This window comes from Microtus oregoni, unplaced genomic scaffold, assembly GCF_018167655.1.
Source record: "Microtus oregoni isolate MIOR12 unplaced genomic scaffold, Mior012 000114F_ref0000099, whole genome shotgun sequence".
Classification (NCBI taxonomy): domain Eukaryota; kingdom Metazoa; phylum Chordata; class Mammalia; order Rodentia; family Cricetidae; genus Microtus; species Microtus oregoni.
The window spans coordinates 1,187,691-1,206,521 of NW_024544743.1; the positions used below are offsets into that span (position 1 = coordinate 1,187,691).

Sequence of the window (18,831 nt, forward strand, 5' to 3'; positions counted from 1 at the left end):
TAGCTGCTCTGACGATTCTGTTTATCAGGGCCTCTGACAAGGCGGGCTGGGGATGGGGTCCGTGGACTATTGGAGGATTCTTGCACTTTTTGGCCCACGGCTAGATTCTTGCATTGCTTACTTAAGGGATTCTCAGGGTTTGGCTCCTGCTGGGCTGGGAACCGTGGGCAGATATGGACTTCTCTTGGAATCCATTTCCCGCAATCATTTGTCAACATGAAGCTATAATCAAGCACACTTATCTGGAGAAGGATGTAGACAAAAAGCAGAAGTGTCACCAGAATGCAGATACATAATTTATAGTTGGCAGGCAATTGGTGTAACTTAAATCTGGCTTATTGAAAGCAATTAAAGCATGCATTCTAGGCAGTCAGAAAGGCTCCGTGTTTTATACAGGTGGTATTGATTTGGGGGTCATTCTGTGCTCTTTTCTCGTCCTGATTCCTAGCATGAGGCCTTGTGATGTCACAGCTGTTACATCAAATGTTATGAGTATGAGAAGGAGGAGGACCTTTCACCTTTAGTAATTATGCTAGCCCCTCAGTCAGCTTCTGCGGGCAAGCTTAGGCCCTTTTCCCTAACTTCCGAACCACTGACCAGATACAAAGTATGGAGCAAGCCCTTAAGAGAAGCAGAAACCTCCAATCCTAATGAGTGCACACAGGCATTCTCTCATGGATGAATAAGAGGCTGTGGGGGCTAGGATCTCAGGTGTCCTTGATTCCAGGGCTCCCTGGTCCTGATGAGGTGGCTGTCCTCTGTCTACTACATCCCTGTATCCTGCCTACTAGTAAGTGCTGCTTTGCCGCACCGTCTCAGAAGCTAAGGAGGACAGTTATAAAGTTAGGTTTGGAGAGTGATATTTTGCTGAAAACCCATTGCATAAAGCTTAGCAATAAGATATTTCTTATATAAGGGAGAAACGATCATTTCTTTCTATTCATTTGCATTTATTTCAAGGTATGCTTAAGATTGGAGCTGGGACCAAGCATCAGAGTTAACGTTGTTATAAGTTTATGTGAGATTGTGCCTCACTGAAGGTGTTAGCTGAATTCGTTACATGGCAGGACAAAAGGAGACTTAAGGGTTAGGAAAGTCCTTGAACATTGACTGTTATTCAAAATCATGGTGCTATTGATTCTAATAACTATGGTATGACCAAGTTAAGAGGAGATACTGTTTAGAGTTAGGTATTCCTTCTGGTGGTCGCATTGCCTAGGATCCTTGTCTATATATATGAGAGTCAAACAGGAAGACAAAACAGATACTGTGGAAAGAGAATCTGGGGTGTCTCCCATTGTCCTCCCTAGGAATATCTTATTATCAGGACTAGGGTGTGTGCTGTATTTCTATCATCTCCAGGCTGGATAGCTGAGGCTAACTTCAATTAACACAAAGTTTGCTTTCCTTTTTGATGGAGAAGTAAGGCTGAACCATCAGGCAGAGACCATTGGTCCAATGTGTGCAATAAGAATGAATGAACAAAAGGAATAATAGACACATTATTGTGGATGGAGAGAGCCACAGGGTCTCAAGCTTACACAAAGAACTACAGACAGCTATGGAGCACTGAGAGTGAGAGATAGTCTACCCCAGGGAAGAGCACACCGAGTGCTTATCCAGTACCAAGTGATCAGACCTCAGAAAATAAAAAGAGAAAAATCCCTTCATTTAAAGGGATGGTGATTGTGCAGAGGAAGTGGGTGGGTGGCTGCAGGGTTTGTGACCCCAGAGTCCTAAGAAAACGTTCGCAGAAGCCACATCCTCAATCTAGACACCACAGAGATTTTAGGAAACAGTTTGGTTATTTCTGGAGGCCTTTTGATTTGTGGCTCAGTCATGTTGTGTCCCCCACACTTGGGTCTGTAAGAGAGTTATGGGACCCCCAGCTTTCCCTCTGCTTCCAGCCTCCTGCCTGGGCCATAGACCACCAAGTCTCTTTGGCTAGTACTTCCTTACAATGTCTCACTGAGCCCTCCACCCACACACCCTTCCAGGCCCAGTGCAGTAGCCTCAGACAAGCCTTACCTGCATAATCTAAAGCTAACTTTCCCCAGACATTATCTTTGATGATTTTTAATAACTTTTTTTTTAAAAAAAATCACCCATCTTCCATGGATACTTGATCAAAGAAATGGGAATGAAGAAGATTTTACCCTTTTCTTCCTGCCCTTACCCTCACCCCCATGTCAACATCACCCTTTACTCCAGTATGTTCTTTAACCTTCAGTGTCTGTGTTGTCCTGTGCTCTGTGTGTGTGTGTGTGTGTGTGTGTGTGTGTGTGTGTGTCTGTCTGTCTGTCTGTCTGCCTGTAGTCCAGTTTAGGTTCAACTTTAGTCTTGGGAAAACAGCAACTTCAACTGCTAACCATAACCTAGGACAGGACACGCAGTGGGTTTTTGACATCAAACAGATGTTGACCAGATGTGACAATATATTGCTGAAGTTAGTTACCAATGAATTTGTAACAGTCTTCTCAGTCCCTTTCCATTGGTACCAAACTTGTACATGTTGATTTTATTGGATATACTTTTAACCAAGTGCTAAGCAACTTAACCAGATTTATTTAAGCATTTTTTTTTAAAAAATAAGCCTTATGAAATCTTTTCTTTGACTAAACATATTACAATCATCCCAGTTAAACTATTTCAATAATTAAGCACAGAGACTGGACGTACAGAAGGGTATCTTGCTTTAATTCTGTGAAATTCTGAAAGATTAGTTTCAGATAAGCGATTTTTATTCAATGTCCTAAACAAACTAACTTCTAATAACATCTCAAGTGGGGGAGGGCTCTTCCCAAAAGATGCATAGATAATGGCAAAAGCCAATTCAAAGGTTTGAAAGACAGCTTAGCATTTCCCTCACGCCCTTAAAACAAAAGTCAAGGGACAGTGTATCGCTGCCATCATGTTGAGTCTGTTACAGGCTTGGACCGTACATTACCATGTCTACTGGGTGTCCCAGAAGCTGTATTTTATATTCAAAGATGTTGACTTCAGACTACACATCTTTTGTCGCCAAGAGTGGCATCCCTTTCCTTTCACAGAGTTGAAAGAGTACATTCTAGAGTGCACACCTCAGTACATTAAGTGTCTGCTGATTAGACGTGGGACTTCTACGAGGGTGGGAACCAGAGAACTGGTGGCGGCAATGGCTTGATCTCTGACTGCGGTGAGACTCATCGCGCAGGCCGAACTGGATCATCGCACGATTCAGCCCAGTGTGATTAGCACTGAGACTGGCTGTGTTGCAGAAAGGCTTTGCATCCAGTTTTCAGGAATCAGGCAAGTCAGTTGGAGGAACAGGCTATCTTGAGGAAATGATATGAAATAATAAAGACCATACTGGGGCATGGGCCTGGCATGACCAAATTTCCCAGAGAAAGGAGGCATTTGTTCTTTTATTTGAGAGGCTCAAGATTTCAAATGCTAAGCAGGGCAAGTAAGAATACATTAGCATGGTTCAGATCAGGCTTCTGGACTGCTAGGGTCCCTCTGAGCTGGATCTTCAGGATCCCCTGCTGTGAACTCCTCAGTAGACACCCTTAGAAGTGGTTTGCCATAGTGAGACGGCTTCAGTACTCACACGGCTTTGCTTTACACAACAACACCATGATTAGATTAGGGTTCTTTACACAATGCATGTGATTGCTTCCGTGAGGAGCAATGAGCAATCAGGCCCTTTGACATACTTATGCACTACCAGGAACTGTGTGGTAATGTTCGCTCACCAAGTCCAGAGCTGGTTTGTGAGATTTTAGAGCGGTGTGAACAGGGCTGAATTGCTCCTGAGCACTTTCCAATAGAAAGTCTGTCTACTTTATTGCAGGGCCCAGAGGTTCCCCCAAGACCGCCTGATAATAATTTGGTATTTGGAGGCTCCTGCATCACTGCAGGAACCACAGGAGGCTAAACCCAAGCCTGATGGAGGAGAAGAGTTCTATGGTTTTCTGCAAATTCTGGCCAGACAGCATCTGGAAGTCACTCCTTAGCTTCCATAACTAGCCAAGCAAGAAGTTGCCTTCCCAGGACAAAGCAGAGTGTTCTAATGCCTAACCCCTCAAAGTGCCGTGTCAGTAAACTATAGACCATCTCCTTGATTGAGCAGGATGGCAAGATGGAGCTGAGGAGCTCAGCAACATCAAGTCTGGAGTTGGTCTTTATTCAACTAGTCTGTGTAGATGTGTCTGAAAACCAAAGCATGGGGTGGTTGACCAGTAGGATTTACAAGCTCTGCCCAAGGGCCATTGTGCTGATATCTTCTCCTTGCCTGCTGAGAAAGATTTTGACAGGGTGCAATGGAAGCTCACCTTGTGAGTTGAGAAACGGAAACAAAGCGTATTAACCAGAAAACCTCCCAAATCAGTGTCTTGAGTTGACGGGTGGAATGTGTTTTATCCACAGACTTACAATTGTTCCTAAAATCATGGTTTCCCCCATAACAGCCTTGTAATTTAGCTAGAATCATATGCCTTGTGCCTAAACTTAATTAAGATTGTCTCTAATACATACTTTGCATTGAAGAACACGCCCTCTATGCACTCCTAGGGCTAGCCACTCCCAGAAGCAGATGTATAGGACGACTTTGAATTATTTTGAAGGTTTGCTTTATTTACAACGCAATGGTCATTTCTTGCCTCCCTTCAGTGTGTGTGTCCCACATTTCTCCAGGTATTGTTGTGTGTTTCCCCGTGGATCATATGTTTATGGGACAATTGCATAGACAAGCACAGGCCCACTAACCCGCAACGATGCAGGAAATTGGGCGTTCTGGAGAGAGTGGTTGTCTGAACAGTAGTTGAAAATGTCAGAGAGTCTGAGTCCTGTTCCTCTCCACTGCCATGTCCACTTTGTCTTTCTACTGCCAACAAAGGCAAGCAAGAGTTTTCACAAAACTGCAGAGGTTTTCAGCACATTTGGAAAAGCGGCTTTGAGTTCACCGGAGCAAAAGCTCTGGATTCTATTCAGGGTTCCAGAAGCTCATGACATCAGAGAGCCATGGCCCCGAGAGCTACACGAGGTCATGTCAGACTTCAGTGCAGTCACATGACTGTGGTCCATTTCAGTGGTCAGGGCTGGGATTTACAAACGGGTAGATACTGATTGAGAGTTTACCCCTATCCTTTGCCTATTTCTTTTTTCTTTTAAAAATACATTTTCTTCTAAGCATTTAATTGGCCAGATAAAAGCTGTTTTGGGAACTGGTAGTGCACCCTGGAAGGCTATGTCCTGCACTTTAACCAGAAATCGAGTCTGTTCTGCCCAGCACGAGGCTGGGATAGAAAGCAGAGTTATTTTAGGATGCTCAGAAGTTGCTTTGTTTATGGCACGCTGGGTTGACAACTCATCCTGCTGGGTCCATCATGGCACACTGCTGCATTCTGTAGGTACCAATACAATTCTCCTGTCCCTTTCGGTGCCATGGACCTCACTGCTAAGTACAACAATTCGATATTATATCCACTCTCAGCTCCAAAGGAGATGGTAAGAAGCTTCAAACAATGCTTCAGAAAAAAGCAACTTGCATCCCGTAGTAGACAGGAAATGAATACATGCTGCATACTCACATCTAACGTGTAAGCCATATCACAAACTTACTTGATGAAGAATTTTTTAGCCAACGACTTTTAAGCACATTCGTAGCTAAGCAAAATCCTGTTCTTGGCATTTCACCAATGGGTGACACGGTTATTAAAAAAAAAAAGTGAAAAGTTACCCATTGTAGGATACTTAGGCCTCCTGGAGAAAACATTCCAATCCTATACTTGAAAGCTGGGAAGCAAGAACAATAGTGATCATAGATTCTCGGTTGGGTGACCCTGATTTTGTTCCCACGTCATGCACGCCCTGAACACATAAGCGTTGTCAGTCTGATAAAGCCAAGTCATCGGGGGTGCTCTAGGGTATCCCTGCAGAGAGGAGGTCCTGAAGCATCAGGGATGCTCTAGGGTAGGTATCCCTGCAGAGAGAAGGTCCTGAAGCATTTGGTTTACCAAGACAGAGCCTGGTTGGGGCATCTGCATCAACAACAGAAGCCTAGTCAAGCTGCATCTCTTGCAGTGCTAGCCAATCACGGACCAGGACCAGCCTAGCAAATACAAATACAAACCAGTAACCTGCCCCACGTTGCTAAGAAGCACCTGCTCCCCAGCTGAGTCTTCCTTATGTAGAGTGGGGACACAGCTAAAGGTTGAGAGGCACAACCCCTTATGAACTGTCTGAAAGCCTAGGTTTTCTCCTTGTGAAATACATCAGCTCTGCCTTACTGGTTCTTCCACTGCGGCTGGGCTGCTTCTAGGACCTGTGTCATCCTGGTACCCATCCCTCTCCCTGTGGGGCAAACTGTCTCCCTTCATGCTCAGTGAGGTTGCAAAGGTGTTTTAACTGATTTCTTTGGTTGTCTTTTGGCTATAACTTTCTTCCTATACAGGTAAAAAGACTTTGCAGTATCCCACAGATAAGAAAAGTGTGGGAAGACCAGTAATTCTTCATGTATTCAGATCGCCATGAACAGAGGCAGCCTTAGCGTGTGGGTTTAGTCTTTAATTTGGGGAGCTTCCTCCAGAGACTGAGGCAGCAAGCTGCCCAGTGCTGTGCTTAGAGTGACCAGTTCTCTGCTGCTGTATCTGTCGCTGGGAAAACGCTCTGTTTTGTTGATTATAAGAGCTTAGCTTCCCGCGTGGATGAAATGATTAGAAGATAGCACACATCAGAACGTGAAAAGGACTCTAACTATTTCGGTGACACCTGTCCTGACTTTCTCAAGGCTGATGCAGTTCCTTCAATATGACAAGTCAATTTTAAACCAGGAGAGGCTCAGGCAAGCCACGGTGATTTGGTCATACTAGTTGGTCTAAACCCGATATTCTTTTTTTCTAGTAGGACAGGATTATGTCTTAATCACACAAGTTGCCTTTAAGTGTCCTAAAATAAGATCATTTGAATTAAAAATAAAAATATAGTAGAAAACCTGAAAGACGCAAGAAACAAAGGTGACATTTTGAGTTACCTATGATCCCATCAGATATAACTGCTGACACGCTTCTGCAGGGGGATGCCTGGTCTTGGGAGCAGCCTATGGCTCCTGAGCTTTGCGTGCCCTGCCTTTGTTCCTAGGGGACATTGTTAGTACTTCTCTAACGTGGGTGTACCGGCAAGTCTGGAAGAAGCTGCCCTGTGTATTCTTTCTAGTCTACTTCTAGTTTGCTTGGCAATACAGAGCGGTTGATGCAGAGCTGGGAGCTGGGCATGGTTGACATCTCGGGTCTGGTTGAAAGGGATCCCAAATGAAGGGAAGAGAAGGTGACTCTCACACTGAAGAGAAGGGAAGAGAAGGTGACTCTCACACTGAAGAGAAGGGAAGAGAAGGTGACTCTCACACTGAAGAGAAGGGAAGAGAAGGTGACTCTCACACTGAAGAGAAGGGAAGAGAAGGTGACTCTCACACTGAAGAGAAGGGAAGAGAAGGTGACTCTCACACTGAAGAGAAGAGAAGAGAAGAGAAGAGAAGAGAAGAGAAGAGAAGAGAAGAGAAGAGAAGGTGACTCTCACACTGAAGAGAAGGGAAGAGAAGGTGACTCTCACACTGAAGAGAAGGGAAGAGAAGGTGACTCTCACACTGAAGAGAAGGGAAGAGAAGGTGACTCTCACACTGAAGAGAAGGTGACTCTTTCACACTAAAGTCTCACAGAAGAGATGGACCCTGTGTTGTGGGCTGGGAAGTCCCTGGAAACAAGAGGCTCTCTTTTTCTGATGAGGCAGACCAAGAACCCATGTTTAGGGTCAACACAAGGTGATTTCAGACCCCAGTGGTTTTTGTGCCTCCACTGAGGCTGGCAAGCACTGTGGTCTCCTGTTCTCCATCTAACTCTCCAGGGAGCCAGCTGGTCCCTTCTAGGGAGCCAAATCTATAGAATTTTAAAAGGCCAGGATGGTTATATCTTATGCATTCTCAGTATCTGGGGATTTCTTTTCTTCCCCTCAGTATCCCTGACTTGCAAAAGGACTTCCAGTAGACTGGGGCGTCCCTTCTGGTCCTTCAGCCTCACTTAAGTTTAACAAAGCTTGATGCTCAGATTTCCAAGTTCTTTTCATCACTAAGGGCTTCCTCTTACGATGCTTCAAGAGTCTGCTCTCAGGTTGGGGTTCCAGCAGCAAGGCCTGCAGTCAGTGGTGTGGCGTACAAAGGTGTTTAGCTGTTGATACTTCTATAATACATTGTCAGAATCCATAAGCTCAGAACAAGCAGGTTCTCAGGATATACAAGAGACTGGATCTGTGTGGTGGTTTTGAAAAGCAGAGTTAAGGCGAGACCCTAGGAGAGACCCAGCAATAGAAGGCCTGGTCCTGGACTATCACTGGCTGTGGGTAGATGCCAATAGTTTTGTTATCCTGTTGCTCTAATTTACCATATTTACTTGTCTATGATATTGACTGTCCCTGTGCATTGAAACAGGACCCAAGGTCAGGTGACAATGGTGTTTAGATTGAGTACCACAGAGTCCCAATGTCCCAGGATAGTGGTTGTTACAGAAAGATCAGGACACAGCCCTGCACTGTGTAACTTCAGCATCATAGCGAGTCTCAAATTAGGGAATATCTTTATGAGAGCAGATTGCAAGCTGTGTCTACAGAGATGCCAGCTAGACAGTTTCCCTATCGCATGATGGATTTTCAGGTCAGTTTATACTTTCCGGTCTGGTTTTTCACCCTAACCACAATGCTTTGCTCTGGATTGGCCTCTGGTCTACTTGTAAGGAAAGAAGCGGTGTGTCCAGGGCAGATCTGAGCCTTTCTTTCTACCCAAGGACCTTGGTCAGCAGAGCTGGCGGGTCTCAGGTTTCTCCACCTGAGTTTGCTTCCGCAAACACAGGCATCTTTGCCTGTCTTGCTCTTTCATCCTCCCTCCCTGTCTTAGGTTCATGATGACACTGGTTTCATTTCTTCCTGGTTCCTAATTCCATCAATGCCTTTACCTGATAGCTGTAGAAATAACTCTGAATGGCTATAACCTTCTGAGAAGGTCATTCCTTCTTTCCAAGGGCTATCTGGGGTAAATATGTTCAGCGTTTCTTTTAGAAAAATCTTTGTTGTGACTTTTCGTTTCTTAGTGCCCTACGTTGACCTTCAGAGATAGGTACTGGTTTCGAAACAGGAAAACATCATGCTACAAAGATGTTGGTGACCTAGTTGGCTAAGCCTTGGCGTTCTGAACTCCTGAACTTTGGGGAGGGAGACAATGGACAAGTGGCAAGGGGAAGATTATCCCCAACTTCCTGGATTTCCCTTCACTGGGTTTGCATAGACTCGCTATTTCCTGGTTTTTCACCCCTGAGTTTTTGTCGATGTGAATCTTAAAGACATTTGGGTCTAAGAGTTGATGAAATGGAATTGTCATCTGTGCCAAGATCCCAGGTTAGGCTGCTTTTATTCACTTTGTCAAAATCCTCTTTGTCCCACAGGAAAGGAGGTCTTGGCTGGCACTTTCACCCTAGCGGGAGGAAAAGTTTCAGTGTGGGGGACAGGGTTGGTGTCTAGATTTGGTTAAACTGCTCCCACGCTGTATCCACATTTGAAGAGAGGGGGTTCTGAGTGGGCGAGGATGGGTTAATGCTCCCCCATGAGACCCTTATGGACACAGGACTGAATGTGGGTACTCCTGCCTCCTCACTGTGGACAAGAAGCCCTATACTATTTGAGCAACCCCTGCTACTTTGTAGGTCTGTCCTCTGGGGGCTCCACAGGTTCTAGTGAGACAGGGTATGGGTAAGGGCATGGATGGGGTACAGCAGGGGGTATGGCTGGGCAATGACCTGGCTCACGTTGCTTGACTTTATTTCCAGCTCTCCTAGCTCATGCAGCAGAGTGGACTCAAAACACATCGTGTACTGTCTTACTCTATTAAAAAACTCATGCTGGTCCACATGTATGTGTGTGTGATCAGTGAACATGGAATGCTTTCCCGTATTGACATGCTTATGCAAATGAGAACTGTTTCATTGGAATCTGTAATGTTGATCATTCAGAGTCGAGCACATATACTAATAAAGACAAGAGAGTCGGATGTGTGGTCTTCAGTGTCTGCTGTTGTCGTTTAATAATCATTGTTACGTAGACTTGGTGTAAATCAGTGTTGGGATCACAGAAAACATCCTCTGTCATCCCCCAAAAGTTGTCTCCAGTAGCTAGGACCAGCCCTGGGGGGTGGGTCCTGAAGCACAGAATTCAGAAGGATGCCAGAAATCTCTGCGCTTGAGAAATAATATTTCCGGGCCACATTTAAAAGATGAGATGTAGAAGAAAAAGTCTGGGTTACAAATATCAGAATCTTAACTGAAGGTATCTAGGGGCCTGGCGGGAGGATTGGGGTCAGATCCTGTCTGCCTGGAAAAGTCCAATTGTTTTCAGACTGGACATTTGCATTCGCTTGTGTTTTTAACGCTGCACCAAGCAACCATTCACTTCAATGACTGGAGACGGTTAAGAATCTCCCTTCCGCCTGTGGCCTGGGTCTTATGTAAACCCGTTTTCTGAAAAGCTCTGTTTTGTATACACAAGCAGCTGAGCCGATTGTCCCTCAACCTTCTCTCCCTTCCTGTGTCCCTGGTCTAATTGTTCTTCCACACTCACCCCACTTCCTTTGCTCAGCCTTGGAGAGGATTCCCTGATGCCCCTTTGCTCAGCCAGAGTCAGCATCTGCAGCAAGGTCCATCCTCCCCAGTCTACTGCAAATCTGTGGAATGCATACTTATATCGCTGCATTAAAAAGCAAGTGACTGTCCACAGTGTGGGAGATGGAAAGAAAGAGAGAGAAGGGGAAGAGAGAGGGAGAAAGAGAGAGGGAGTGAGGGAAAGAGAGAGGGAGAGAAGGGGGCAGAGAGTACAGATCTGAAATCTGGGAAGGTAGGTTAGAAAACCTTTTCACTGAATTTAAGGCATGACCCGGGGAAGAAGAGATGGAGTAAAGCAATAATTCAAATTCTCCAAGCACCATCACACCTTGTCTTGCTTCTGCACATCTGGAGACTTAGGTTCAGCCTTACACCAGCTGAGTTAAAGGTGCAGCATTGAATTTTAGATTACTCTACCTGCTTGCCCCTCCAGACTGTGAGCTTCTTTGTAACGTCTGTATTCGCTGCTTTTCAGCCACCTGTATCTAATAAATACACACCTTTCCTCTCCCAGGCTCATTGAATTATATTTCCACATTAAAAAAAATAGCCACTCCGTGCCTCAGGCTGTATCTTTTAATCCATACGATAGATGAGAAAATGGATGCTCTGTAAGATTGGGGAGAAAATGGTCTCAAACGGTGTCCCTCAGATACAGGAGAGTTTCTGTCCTGGAACTCCGGGAGTCAGGCTCTCTCTGGCTTTGCCTGTTGGTCCTGTGGAAAATTAAATCCTAGAAGTTTCTAACTCTGCTGGAGGAACTGCAGCATTGATGCTGCACCTTCCATGTGAGCTTGTAGAGATACTGGAAGATACTCTCCTCCAAATGCAAAGGCCAAGGGCGGCTTCATAGCAACTAACCAACTTGATGCTGAAGGAAAGGGCCCGGTTAGTAGGTAGGCTTCAGGACCCTGTTGTGAAAGAGCTGGCATAGTCTCCCCCCTAGAGCAGTGGTTCTCAACCTTCCTAATGCTGGGACCCTTTAACACAGTTCCTCATGTTGTGGTGACCCCCAACCAGAAAATTATTTTTGTTGCTACTTCATAACTGTAATTTTGCTACTGTTATGAATTGTAATGTAAATGTCTGTGCTTCCCTATGGTCTTCTGCAACCCCTGTGAAAGGGTTGTTCCACCCCCAGAGGGGTTGCAACCCACAGCGTGAGAACCACCTCAGTAGAGCCTTTACCAGAAGTCTTAAAGTATCGCAATGAGCAAGTCCTTAGTTTTGCTTCTTGCTATAAAAGAATCATGTGTTCGCAGGAGCACACTGAGCTGTACTGGGTTATGGAGTTTCCCTAGGCAATGCTACCATGGCCGAATCCCCACAGCACCTGTCCAGACCAGCCTCTCCAGCGGGGCCAAGGGAAGAGAGTCGCTGAGCGCATATCTTCTCGTCCATGCTCTGTGGACAGGGCAGCTTCTGAGTGCCTGGGAAGGCAGATGAGAGGGTCTTGGGCAGACCCTCCATTCCCCAGTCTCTCACATCCCCCAATCACCTCACTGATAGGCGCACACCATTTGGTTGGTCTTTGTGGAGTCTCTTTAAAAACACGAGTCAGCGTTGACAAGTGACATTATATCCTGAGTGTGACAAGGGACCCCATAAAGGCAGGGGACATCAAGGGGTTAATAGTCTGAGCATCCCCCATGGTGACATCTGCACATATGTCACCCCTGCACCGGACTCCTGTTTTGCATTTGTCTTTGGATAGTTGGAATAGCACATGTTCTCCAAAGTTACCGTCTAACTGGTTGTTTCTGGGCTTGGGAGATGGAGGCAAGAGCTGGTGTCCAGGCTGATCAGAACAAACAATCGTTTTCTGACCCAGGCGTGGTCTCTTACTCATATTGATAACTTAGAAAATGCCAGCATGGAATCTGAATTACTCCATTCCAGTTCAAAGTCCGCGGAGGCAAGCACAGTATAAGTGTTGTTTATGTAGATCCCAGCCCCTTGGACCTCTGAACATCCACAGCCCAAAGCTACAGAGTTCACGCTGCCCCCGGGCTGTGGAGGTGCAGTCGGAGACCCACTGTAGAGACTGATTAAATGAGGCTTCAGAGGAAAAGGGCTGAAAGAGTCCAAAGAGAGACTTCCTGAGCTCTCCCCCACCCAGGGGTGGGGGCTGTGTGTTTGTATGTGCCTAGATACATTTGCCAGTGTGGAAATTTTCCAGTTGGATGGAACAATCACATCTCTGACTCGAACGACTCTGTGGGTGGTGCACGCCTTTAATCCCAGCACTCGGGAGGCAGAGCTAGCTCCAGGACAGGAACCAAAAAGCTACGGAGAAATCCTGTCTCGAAAAATCCAAAAAAAAAAAAAAAAAGAACAGAACAGAGGGACGGGGCAGGGCTGTGATGGAGTTCAGATGAGACGCGGCACGTGGAGTCACACATCTGCTCATGATGAATGTCTAGTCAGGAAGTGGCATCTTACCCTTAATTCAGTGGCAGCGCTTACTGGCAAAATTGAAACTGTACGTTGAAATGAACACTTATTGACGGTTTTGTAAGTTGGTAATCATGGGCTGTTCAATGAACAGACAAGGACTTGGACAACTTCCCATCCAAGGAGACCACCTGGTAGGCAGGTGAGCAGCTGGCTGAATGGCGGGTGATCCATATAGCTGTTCATCTTGCTACAGTGTTGGGGGACATCCCTACGTCCCTGGGCCTCAGTAGGGGCAGCCTATGATTCCAGCAGCAGCCGAGGTTAGACCACCTTCCCTCTGGAATTGCACATCAACTGCAGCTGTGGCCATGCCTGCTCACGGCCGAGTTTACAGTTATTTTCCCCCATTCTTTCTATTACACCCCCGGAGCCATTGGCGTTTTGACAGTTCTTCTGTCTCATTCTGTGAACTGGGTTTCAGGTGTGTTTCGCTTATGACAGAACCATTCCCCAGAGGCTTCACATTGACGTTCTAAGTGTAACATTCATCGGGACAATAGCTGGGATGGGGGCCATAGAGGAATCCAGAAGGAAACCTAAGTGAATGAGGATGTGAAGAATAACTATATAATTTGGGGGAAATTTTAAAAAAATAGAAGAGACCATATGCACAGTGATCTCTGAGCATTGGCCACTGGGAGGACTTGATGCCAGGCCATAGGAGAGGGCTTTGTGAGCTTGTGGGGGCCCTGCTAGCAGGAAGGAGCTCAGAAGTTTCCAAACAAGAGTCAAGGACCCTAGTGTTTGTCAGATGGCTGCTTTCTAGGAGTGAATAATATTGTGAATGAATCAGGTTTATACCTTCAAGATCTGCGCTGACTAACACAGCATCACGTGGTTGTAAATGTCAACTGATGTTTGTTTAACTTTGTCAGCAGCACAATACTAATATCTACTGTATAGTTAAACATCCTAGCATCTAGGAGATGATGCGATGGTTCAGTCAGTAAAATGCTTGCCATGCAAACATGAGGACCTGTGTTTGGATCCCCAGCAACCACATAAGCAGCAGGACATTGCTGCAGCATGCACCTGCAATTCCAGCGCTGGGGAGGGGTAGACGAGAAGACCTCCGGGCTTGCTGGCCAGGCAGTCCAGCCAAACTGGGGAGCTATGGGTTCAGTGAGAGATCTTGCCTTCACGAAAGGTGGATAGTGGTGGAGAAAGACACCCAGTGTTGACCTCTGGCCTCCACAGGAGCATATACCCGTGTGCACATATACAAAGAGTGTGCACATATGTATACCACATATACAAAGTATATGTGTAATGCGTTTCTACATTGCACTTCATACACTTTTTCTTATTTGATTTGTATTGTGGCTCTACTTATTGGGTATTGTTGCTTTAACTGCAAAGAAGAAATTGAGTCACAGAGAATTTAGACAAGCTGCCAAAGGTATGCAGCTAATAGGCTGAAGACCCAACATTTGAGCCTTGTCATCGAGACTATAGAATTCATTCATAAAGCAGCTCTGTACCAGCACACACCTCTTCCCCTTGAAGCAGGCTCCATTCATGATTCCCACCTCACAAACCATGGATTTGAGGCAGTGTTCATTGAAAAACTTGATAAACTTGTGGGATAGGTAACCTCTCTGAAAACTTGGCTTCCTTATGATTTAAGCCACCATTTTCTCCTCCTACCATAAAAGGTCATTTCACTCTAAACAGAGTTTGAGACTATGAGCTTATGGTGGGAAATGACCCCAAATGGTAAAGGCCAGTGTCTTGGGACATCACTCGGATGGAGAGACACGTGATGACAACCATAAAAGCAGTATTGTTGTGTCTTTTGGCTTGAGGTTTCACCCAGATTATTTCTTTTTTTAAAAAAAAAAAACCACAATAAATTTACCCAAGGGAAGGGGTGGGGGAGGGAGAATGCATACCTGGAGATTCTTTCCGAGAATCAAGTCCTTGCATTTGAACCAATGCTTATTAATTTTGATTGGCAGGAAATGTAGCCAGAGAACCTATACTGCAGTAATCCCCCAGTGACTCGGGTGCCTTTTACTGTCCGGGGTTTTCTTTTCCAGGCCACACACACATGGAAGCCCACGACAGCGGGTGAGACAGGCAGAAGGCTCCCTGGGACGGAGCTTGTGCTTCTGTTCACAGATGTGTTTTAACTGGGCGTCCCCTTTGCTGATGCTTTACTGTCCGCGTGGTCCACAGTCTTCTCCAGGTTTCCACAGACGAAAATATTTCACGGGTGATGCTTAGCGCACCGGAGTGATGCTCAGGAAGGTGTAATACGTAGGGACAGGATGCCCTGCCTCTTAGGAGGCCGTAGTCACTCTAGGTACCACTGTAGTCTCTCAGTGACTCTTGCTTCTAAACAATCCCCGTGGAAAAGGACTTGGTTCCTTGATCTATGTACGAGCCAGGGCCCTCAATGCACTAACAATGCCATCGATTTGAGCGAAGGGGCCAAAAGTAAGAGACAAGATGGAACACCCATGTTTATTTGTTCCACTAACGCTTGATGAAGTTTCCAAAATGCAGTGACTTCTAAACTAGTCTCTGAGGGAGGAAGGCAGTGCGATGCACACCCGTGCTGGACCAAAGGCACAGATGTTCACCTGGTCACACAAGGCTCACCGCATCACCTATTTCTAAATCGAGATGATTTAATGCAGTCACATTAAAAAGAAACAGAAAAGTCAAGTTCATGTACACTGTTGATTTCCTGCAGGGAAATGTGCCAAGCGATACTAGCTAGCCGATGGTCAGAACGTGGGTTGTCGTGGGGCTTCGGCCTCACACTGTGAAAGGTTAGGGACATTGTCTTTCCTCCCTCCCCACAAATTCTCCAGCTTCTTTGGAAATTTCCTCTACGGTGATTTGATCTGTGTAGAATAATGTAAGGGGAGATAATACGGCTTATGGAGAGAAATGATTGAATCACTGTGTGCCAATAAAAAGTGTTCAAATTACATTTCACTACATAATGAATTCTGGTTCAACTTACTTTGACATAAATAAGATTGGGTAAGAGAAACCAGAAGTAAATCAAATAAATTAATAAAACCATCAGAGTCCTTTCAATTTTGTCCCCAGACAGTGTCTGCTTATTTGTATAATAAAACCTGCTCTTACCAATTACAAGCCTGGCATGTCACTCGGTAGAAAAAAAATAACTTCAAGGGAGAGGTTGGATATTCTGGGTCTTCATTACAGAGACACCAATGCTCCTTTTAAGGATTGGAGAGGTGAAATTTGAAACCTAGGGGGAGTGGGCTCCAACTTTCAACTAAAGATAACAACAACAAGATTTTAGATGCAGGCGTGCCCATGATACCAACAATTATCTGTTATTCATATTTTCCTAATTATACACATACCAAACACAAGATTTTTGCATTTTGTCTAGACGTAGGCTCTGTCTCCACCAGCATAATATATCGCTGTGTTTGTGAGTCTTGTGAAAAGCTGAATTTCCATCTCGGCTGTCACTTGTAGAGTTCATTATCTCACTCTACAGCCAAGGGGAAAAGTACAATTTTCAGATTGAATAGAACCACGGTTTTCTCATAGTGCTTAGGGTGCCTCAGCCATTGGTTAGGCATTACTTACTATAGACACTGAAGGCTGGTTATACCATACACAGTGCCAAGAAGGGTGGTTTTTAGGTCCTTCCTTTATTTAATATCTACCAGTGCCGCCAAGGTATTTTGCAACCACTCTGTGTTTCTTGGAATCCGTGCTTGCTTCCCAAATGTGATCATAAAGCCACCAAGCTAAATATAGAACATGCCAGTTATGAGCTGGATGTGTTCAGGAACAAAGGGCTGCATGGAAAAGTCCATCTCCTTATTCTTGAATTGGGCCAAGGCTCTAGGAAGAAACAACACATTGATTGGTCTGGGGTATTTCAGCTAAGTAAACAAGTGCTTTATGAATCTCTGGAGTAGAAATGGCCACTTCAGTCCTTCTAAACAATGTCATCCTGTACTTCACGATTGAGGTTTATCAGATTTAATTACTTGCTACCTGGCAATCACAAAGATGAGAAATTAATTTTTCTGATAATCCCTTGAAAGTGGATTCAGTGACTCGCCTAGAAAAGGCATGGGGATAGACACATATTTCTAGATCTTGAGACGTGGTCTCTTGCTGTTAGAGCAGAGTCTGGCAGGATTGCTGTGACTTCAGAAGCCCTGGAACTTTGCGTGAAAGATGATTTAACTGTGAACCACACCTGGCGCTCTTCAGCTCAAGTCAATCGAGCATGGGCTAAGAGAACTTGAAGCAGGACAGAAGGGACTTTTTTACATCCTATGAATGTGTAGGAAAGCCCGGAAGTGAAAGTGGAAGCAGGTTCGCTTAGGAAACATTGGCACCCAGGGCCATCAGGAGAAACGCTTTCCAGGGAGATTTTTTGGCATCGGTGTTCAGGCATGATTTCACAACTGCGGCCTTAAATAACTGTGTGCTTCCCTGTCAAGGTTCCTCTGGCAAAGGAAAGATCTGAGAAAACTTCAGGGAACGCGAAACACACACACCTTGTATACAAGGCTTTGGCTCTTTCAGGTGGACCGCCTGTTTCCATAGATACAGGTGACCATGGCAAAGAATTTCCTGTGAGCTCAGCGAGGACAGTTGCCCCACACAAAGAAACCCCTTCAGACAGAAGCAGCAGCTGGAGCAGTTCGCCAGGCAGGAGCTGTGTTCCCGTGCTTTCCTTTGAGAGCAAAGGTTCACTGCAGAGCAAAATTCAGTTTAGACCATCAGCTTAGGGGAATTTGCTTCCCTAATTCAGGAGACAAGTGAGCTGCTTTCTTAGTGCTCACCATTTAGCAATCTGGAGAATGAGATGCCACCCTGCCACTGCCTGGCCTTGGACATTAGAGGCACTCAATAACCGTCACCTAAACCTGAGACCCCTTGTCATGCCTGGTGTCACCACTCCAACCTGGTGACTCAGACGCTTTTACCTTGACACTGAGTTTACAGTCTATTTCATGCTTGTTTATTTATTATTATCATTATTATTGCTCTTTCATTGCCCAATAGCACACGAGGGCTGTCTTTAGGGTATGTACGCCAAACGCTTTCTCTAGATATTTTGGACAATAAGCTCTCTTTCTGTACTTTCATCCCCGCCATCTCCTGTTACCTTTCTCTAAATGCTTTTCTCCTTGGCTTGACCCCTCTCGCTAGCTCAACACAGCTCTCCTTTCTAAATTTTGCTTAGTCTGTGCTTCCTGGACCACGGGGTACTTTTAACTGACTAAGATAAAAAGGAGCCAAGAGGAGCCAGGAAGCAGATGTATCTGGGGTGGTGTGCGTCTTCCAGAGCCAGAGTTGGAATTCTTCTGAAAGGAGCGCTGAATGGGTGTAATTAGGCTGATGAATCAGTGAAACCCGGTAACTGACTTTTCTTGAATGCTTTAATGAAAAGCAATAGCTATCAGGTTCTACTGAACACACACAGAAGGTAATGCAAGAGTTGGGGGTGGAACAAAAGATAAGATTCAGCGTGGGTTTGAACTCCATTTCCGAGAATAAGCTTTGCTTGGGTGAAAAGTATGTGGCCCAGAAACAAAACAAACAACAACAAAGAGAAACCAATGATTTGTAATACTTTCTGTGTTTTGCTTCGGACATTATCGTCATTCAGGAAGCACAAGGTTTTTTGTTTTTTTGCCAAGGCCTCAGCTGGTATTTTATAATCATCTGTGGAATACCGCCCCTT

General features: G+C 45.3%; 1 protein-coding gene across 5 annotated transcripts in view; it reads left to right on the forward strand.

Moving 5' to 3' along the window:
- The window catches only part of LOC121443890 (BDNF/NT-3 growth factors receptor-like), a 330,682-nt gene that overhangs the window by 183,107 nt on the left and 128,744 nt on the right, over positions 1–18,831 (forward strand). The gene's annotated exons all lie outside the window — the stretch shown is intronic.